We start from the raw sequence: 7,118 nt of genomic DNA, 5'->3' as shown, positions 1-7,118 counted from the left end.
GTATCAGGAGGCTACAACTCCATGTGGAAGAGACTTTCCCAGGAAAGAGCGTCACCCTGGGAGAGTGGGCCATGAAAGAGGGAGTGATGACGAGAGGAGAGAGGATTAGTTTTGGTAAGAGGAGATGAAATTTCAAGTGAGCAGCTGTTTCATCAGATTTTGGCCTTTCTTTGTATTTTGCAGTATCTTGAGTTGGAGTCCAACCATTTTCAAGGTTCAGATGAAAAATCCAAACCTTAATTCTCATTTTGATGGCCCTTAGATCATGCTCTGGACAAGCCTCATCATCCCAGCTGGATTACACAATGCCCTAGAAAAGGATGACAGTAATTCATGAAAATGTTGGAACTATACTCCTTGCATGTCCTCTGTTAGTCAGGGGTTATGAACCAGCATTCAAAATGAGACACATCCTGTGCAGCTCTGAACAGCCTATTCCCACATTATGAAAAACATGTGAATAGCCAGGTCATCCTTGATTTCCAGTTTAGTCATCACAGAGAGTACACTTTTTCAGAGGGAGCTAGTGACTGTATTACTGAGGAAAGTCCTGAAAAAAGGAGTTGAATAGAAAAAAGGCCCTTTATAACAGGGTTTGTGTCTATGTCTCTGTATTAAAATGCTCATTTTTGAATGTTGGCAATCTGATGAGGAAATAAATAATTTCTAACTTCAGCTAAACATACAAATGGTGACTTTGAAGATATAAACAACGACATCACAAAACTTACGAATTTTGTTTGGACTATGTGACCTAACTGCAGAGAGGAACTGTTACCAATCTTAAGGTGGATGGTGACGACTTACATGAGAACCAACCCTGTCTAAACAGGGTGTGCCCTGTGAGGTTCAAATGAAAAGGATGTGCTTTTCATAACTCTTGAACCTTTGAAGTAACTCATTACCTTTGAGATAATTTAAAAACATAATAAAGAAAAATAGTGACGTGGGAGCCCAGTCCAAATAGCACAGATGATATCTAGCATTCAGGACGGAAAAGTGATCATGAGAACACTATATACTTTATTCAAATTTTTCCTGATTTGGAGACATGGAAAAGTAGAATACAAGCCTCTTCAAGAAGGGTGAAATGATATTTCATAAAAAATGGCAATGGGAAGCTTTTAAATTCATTTTTACACTATCATGGCTTAGAATTAAAAAAAAAAAAAGTCTTGAATATTTTAAAAACCTTTTTCTATCGATACAGAATCAGATTTCTTCCACTTCCAAGATCACTTGGAGTTAGGGTCATCAGCCAATAAATCTTCCAGGTTACAATATTGTTCAGGGAACATTGCATTTCATTAAGCATTTGAAGAGTCATTCACTTTAACTTACTATTAACCAGATATGGGCTTTCTTTTGACTATAATTTAAAGCATATCCTACTATTACTCTCATAAACAAGCTCTTCAAAAGATTGCTCTGATCAAGTAATTGTACGGATGTTCCTCAATGGTAATTTTCCATAGTCAACCTGGATAAAACATAGTGAGGGCCTATGGAATTACAATGGAATGTTTACTCTACTGGTAATCAGAAAAAAAGGCAGCTATCCTTTTTCTACATTATTCATTGTTTTATTTCCGTCTTTATAACATGTTTCTCAGTTATTTCTTCGTTACATACCATGTTCCTGGAGCAACCTTCTGTTCCAAAAAGACCAGTTACATTTTAATTTAGAGGATAACACATATGTCCATTGTGTGTCAAGATTTGGAAAAGGGACTAACAGTTTTCCAAAATAAGTCTGATTTTCAAAGAGACTTTCAAAGAGCAGTTTTTGAAAACCAGGTGTTACATAACGCACTGGAAGATGGACACAGAAAACAACCACGCCACATCAACTCATCACTTTCGAAAATCTCAGTGTATTGAACCAGTTTGAATCTACCAACTAAATTTATGGATAGAGTTCCTTTGCCTTACAAGTAAATATTAAATAGGGTGTTTCAAAATGAATGTACCAGCTTTTTATAACAAGATGGAAAGCTTGCCTATGAAGAAGCCACACATATGCTTGTAAGCAAAAATCTATTCTTCATTTATAAAACCAAAACCACTGCAGATTGGATCTTGAGACTTGCACAGGTTGGAACAGTCATTTGTCATGTTGTTAACGGTCTTCCACTGTGTTCCTGCACCCTGTGTCTCCTCCAAATTGTTTAAATCAGCTCCACAAGAAGAGTTCCCTATCTTTCAGTCACAATTAGAAAATTCAGCTCTCCGAGAAGGAGTTCACGCTGTATGTAACCTGTTCACAGCCTGCAATGCCATTTTTATGTCAATCAAAAATGGGAAACATTTGGCAATAGAAGGAATGGAATTAAGTCACAAAAATAAACAATTATTTTCTAAATTATAGGATAGAAGACAGTAAAAGATGTTTTAAAAATATATCCAAGAAAATCCTAATAATTTAGGGGACTTTGTAGAATCTTTCAGGCCTCAGAAAAACCTTACTTTTGTGGCTTTATTGTTGTTTTTTCACCTATCCAACTATGGCTATAATTTACGTTCTATTTTAGCCTAAGGGATATCTGTTATTTAGTCTGAAGTGTCTGTCTAATAAGAATAATAATCTATTTGTCAAGTACACAACCAGGACGGAAACCTATATGGTTTACAAAGAGTCCATTTTGCAACTCACTTCTCCTTCCAGGTCCCAAAGATATTGCATTTCCTCAGCTCCAGCAGAATAAACCTCTAGATTACGGATTACAGCAGGCTTGCAGGGGCATATTAGGGTTACTTAGAGTTAAGATTACTTTAATACATTTTTACTTTGTTCCATGGCCTTGAAGTGTTAAACTTGAAGTCAGCTGAAGTCACTGCGATCTCTTATGCATAAGGCACAGCATTACCAGGACACGCAGGAGATGGCATTGCCAGGCTGAGAGGCTCAGTGATCTGACCACTCTGATGAGCTCAAGTATTCAACTATAATGACAACAAAACACAACAACAAATCTCTATTTCATCCCTTGACTACACTTTATGTAGCTTGATTTCTCAGTATGTTCTGACTCCGCTCTACAAATATTACTGGCCAGCCATTTTACATGAATTTAGTACAGAGTTATGGAGCTCCCACCATCTACCGAAATTCCGCCTCCTTTCCTGCAAGTCTCTCCACGACCTCTCAGATTTTGTGTTCATTGAGAAAGTTTAGTGTTATTTTCCAAAGCAACCAGCTTCGTCATATAGTTTCTTTTTCAAATAGTGAATTGATAATTTATTACAGTATGTTTCAGATTAAAGGAGAACAAATTTGGTGGCACTAAAAAAGTACAAAATGTATGAAATGTAACTGCCAAATATCCTGGAGACAGCAAAATGTTTTTTGTAGTTTTTTAAAGTATTCTTTGAATCTTGAAAGAAGGCTCAACCTGTCTGAGATTATTTTTTTTTTATGGTTTCTTTTACAAGATTATACCTCAGGATATTTTATTTTTTAAAAATGAAATCATAATCTGACCTTCTGTTTATAATAAAAGATCGGTGGCTGTAGAAGGTGAAAATTCACATTCTTGTATTTCAGGTCTGAAGCTTTTAAAAATAATGTCAGATATCTTTCATCAAGGAAAAACAGAGTCAAATTACTGTTTTTAAATGAAAGTTTGTACAATATTTATTGTATCTTGAATTAGTTTCCTTACCAGTCTGAGAATTTCTTGGCCTGTTCTGAAAAAAAATACTAATTTTGTCTTTTTTATATTCCCGTTTTTCACCAAAACAAATGTTTGAGTGTGTATTGTTATCTTGTCCAGTTAAAAAGTGATGTCCACTCTAAAGGAGAAGGAAGTGCTTGTTTGATACTGAGTAGAGATAAGCCTTGTGCTGGGTGCTAAGTGGCACTATAAAAAATATTGTGATGATTCCTGTGACTATCAACTCTAGAGTCAGGGCAGCTAGCAATTATACAGCAAATTAGTACAAAATTTGACTTAATTAAATATGACATTTCTAGATATCCAGAGTACTTTACCCTCTCTTTTTCCTAGTTTCATTTGTTTGTGTAAAGACTTCCCAGGTTTATCTTAAGTGTAAAAGCTTGATTTTGGTTTAGATCTACTGCTTACTGAATTTGGGATTTCTGTGTTAGTTTTTCTGAAGTCTAAGATGTAGTCCAAGACCCATCAACTCATGTTTACATAAGGCACAGAAAACTGCATCAGTTTCATAATTCTTCCAGTCTCTTTGCTTTTGGAGAACAGTGTACTCAATACAGGCAGTAAGTGGACTCAAGGATATTCTCTATCACTGTGAGCAATGGCTTTATATCCACATGTATCTTTATTTAGAAGCTTAAGAATTAAATAATTTTATCAGAATATATTGTCTTTATAATAACCCAGTTCTTTGAAGAGAAAAAAACCCAAAATCATCAGATAGGAAATCTGATTGTCTGCATCGTGTGTATGAAAAAGTCCAAAAAGTATTTAAGAGGAAACAAAATTCGTTTTGTATAGTATTTTTAAAACAGCCAACACAATCAAACGGAAAAATTAATGGAAAATTATATTCTTTCTATAGAGCTCTGTTCTACATCCTGTTCCATGTGAAAATTCTGTTGAAAGAATCTCATTCATTATTTGGTTCTCTTGGGGTCTGAGTCATTTCTATAAAAGTACATTTATTTTATTCCTATTCAACTCAATAAGATTTTTAAATAAGAGTGCCTGTAAGATGGCATCCCACATCTTTTTTATTTTAATGTGCATTAATGATTAACCAGCTACATGACAGGACGTTTACAGGGTTGCCAAGCACAATGGAGTGGTTTCCTTCATTAATTTCCATTAAAAAAGTATATTCTATCTAAGGTAAGCTAACACAATTAATTTGACGCAAGTATCATGGACTGTGGGTCTGTAAAACCTGTAGACACAAGTGTGACAAACACTCAAAAGAGTGTTTGTCAGATCAAAATACGCTTTTGAGCTGATAACCCAGCAGCATTTTATAAACGGCATGTTACATCTGTGAAGCAGAAGCTCCAGCACAGATTTCCTCAGTCGTGGTATTCCACTGCAAGCTTGTGACAAAGTGCAGCATGAAAATTACACTAATAATAGCGATGTAGGAGGGAAAACAAAGGAGACCATTTAGTCCATCTTCCTGCTGTGAGACAGCATCAAGAAAAACACCTCTCCAAGATGCCAATTCTCCCTCCTGGCTGTTCCCGTTCCCTCTGTCAGGGCAGATCCAGGAAGGCTCCACTCCCCAGCACTGTGACCTGTTACTCAGCTCCACTGATGGTTATCAAAGCTTTGCCAATATCAAACCTGAGTCTCTGCTGCAAGTTAAGCCAATTACTCTTTGTTCTACTTCTTGTGGGACAGCTCATCACAGTCGTCTTCATAGCAACCTTTTGCACGCTTGAAGAGTGTCAACATTTCCTTCCTAAGACTGCTCTAAACAACTGTTGATCCTTTAACCATTTCTCTTAAGTTACTTTTTTCCCCAATCCTCTGATGAATCTCTGATTCTCCAACAGATTCTCTTAATTTAATCTTAAAATGGTGTATCTAACAATTTATATGAGGTACACCAGAGCCTAGAAGAGTGAAGTAGTCATCTTCTGTGCCTTGTCTGCTACACTAGAAAGTCTTGTGCTTTTATCTCTGTGGAGATATTTATTGAGAGTAAAGAATTTTCAAAAGGATTGACTCTAGGTCTAGTTACCTTTTCCTTGTCAGTGATTAAATCTCGTATTTTTAGCCTTAACAAATTGAAAGGAAAACCTGGTTTTGGACAAACAACCCTTTTTTTCAATGGATCTTTATCTCTGTGTTATGTTCTCTTACATGTCTTCAAAATATATGAAAAAGATCAAACCTCCACCTTTACATCCAGTACAAAGGCACCATTCCACCTACCATGTGAAAATTACAAATTATCTCAGATGACTTTATCATGTCTTGTAGCTTGTTTTCCCCTTTTGTGGAAGAATGATGAGACTGACTTTCTATGAAAAGATTGCTAAGGATTTCTACACCTTGGTGGCATTATAATCACATTTTAAAGAGTTGTGAGGTGTATTTTTTGAATGCCAGGCCTTCCCTCACAGTCTTTAACTACCTGACGTAAGAGTAAACAAACAAGATTTACATCCAGTGAATAATTTTCCTACTTCAGAATCCAACAAAATAGTTCACAAATCAAAAAGAACAGCTTTTCTAAAAACAAAGATGATTACAGAAGGGAGAGTTGACACATCATCTTCTGGTTAAAACAGTGTAAAAAGTGACTGTCCTGATTTTCTGGTTTTCTGTAAGCTTCAGGATTAGCTGAATCAGCAAACATGAATTCAGCTGTTGAATGGTTAATGTCTAAATACCCTCTTCAGGGTTGACAGTGAATATCAATGCCAAAGCTCTGAAAACTATCCTAAAACTAGAGGTAGTAACATTTCATTTCAGTTGCTTTCGTCTGTTTTTGTGTACTGCTTGTGTGGGCACATCAATCAACGCAAGCAAAAGCAGCTCTGACCAGATTGAAGCCAAATTCCATTGTGTCTTGGAGGCAGAGTAAGAGATCAGCAACAAAACATATGTATAATCAGGACATTATTTCCAAACACTGTTCTGCATTTAATAGAAAATGAATGAAACGGGACATCGACGTCAAATGTCTGGAGTAGCAGATCTTTCTGAGACTGCGTAAAAAAAAGTTGTGAACAAAAATTACTGTTTTCTTTGATGGATTTCAGACTTGGATTTCTTCAGTTTGTCTGGCGTAAATATTGCAGATTAAAATTTAATATAAGGCTATGTTCAACCTACTATAACAGGGTTTACAGCAATCATTTAAATTGGACTGATTCAGTTCTTTTTATCCTTGCAGAGATAATTTGTAACTATTTCTTGGGAAGTACATATTATTTCAGAGAAATCTTGTGGTTTGTTTAATTTGGGCCAAAAAAAAGATTCCTATCTTTTCATATGTGTCTGAGGTAGGAAATCATGGAGTAAATTTGCAATGCCATTGAGACTGGGTTTTCTCCTTCACTGGCACAATAAAAATGTGGATGCAAATTTTACAGCAACCTATTTCACATGAATCAGTTACTGAGAGAACATATTAACACTGTGACACACAATGATGTGACC

The sequence above is a fragment of the Phaethon lepturus genome, unplaced genomic scaffold (genome assembly GCF_000687285.1).
Source record: "Phaethon lepturus isolate BGI_N335 unplaced genomic scaffold, ASM68728v1 scaffold1784, whole genome shotgun sequence".
Classification (NCBI taxonomy): Eukaryota; Metazoa; Chordata; class Aves; order Phaethontiformes; family Phaethontidae; genus Phaethon; species Phaethon lepturus.
Note: the sequence above shows the minus strand (reverse complement) of the source record.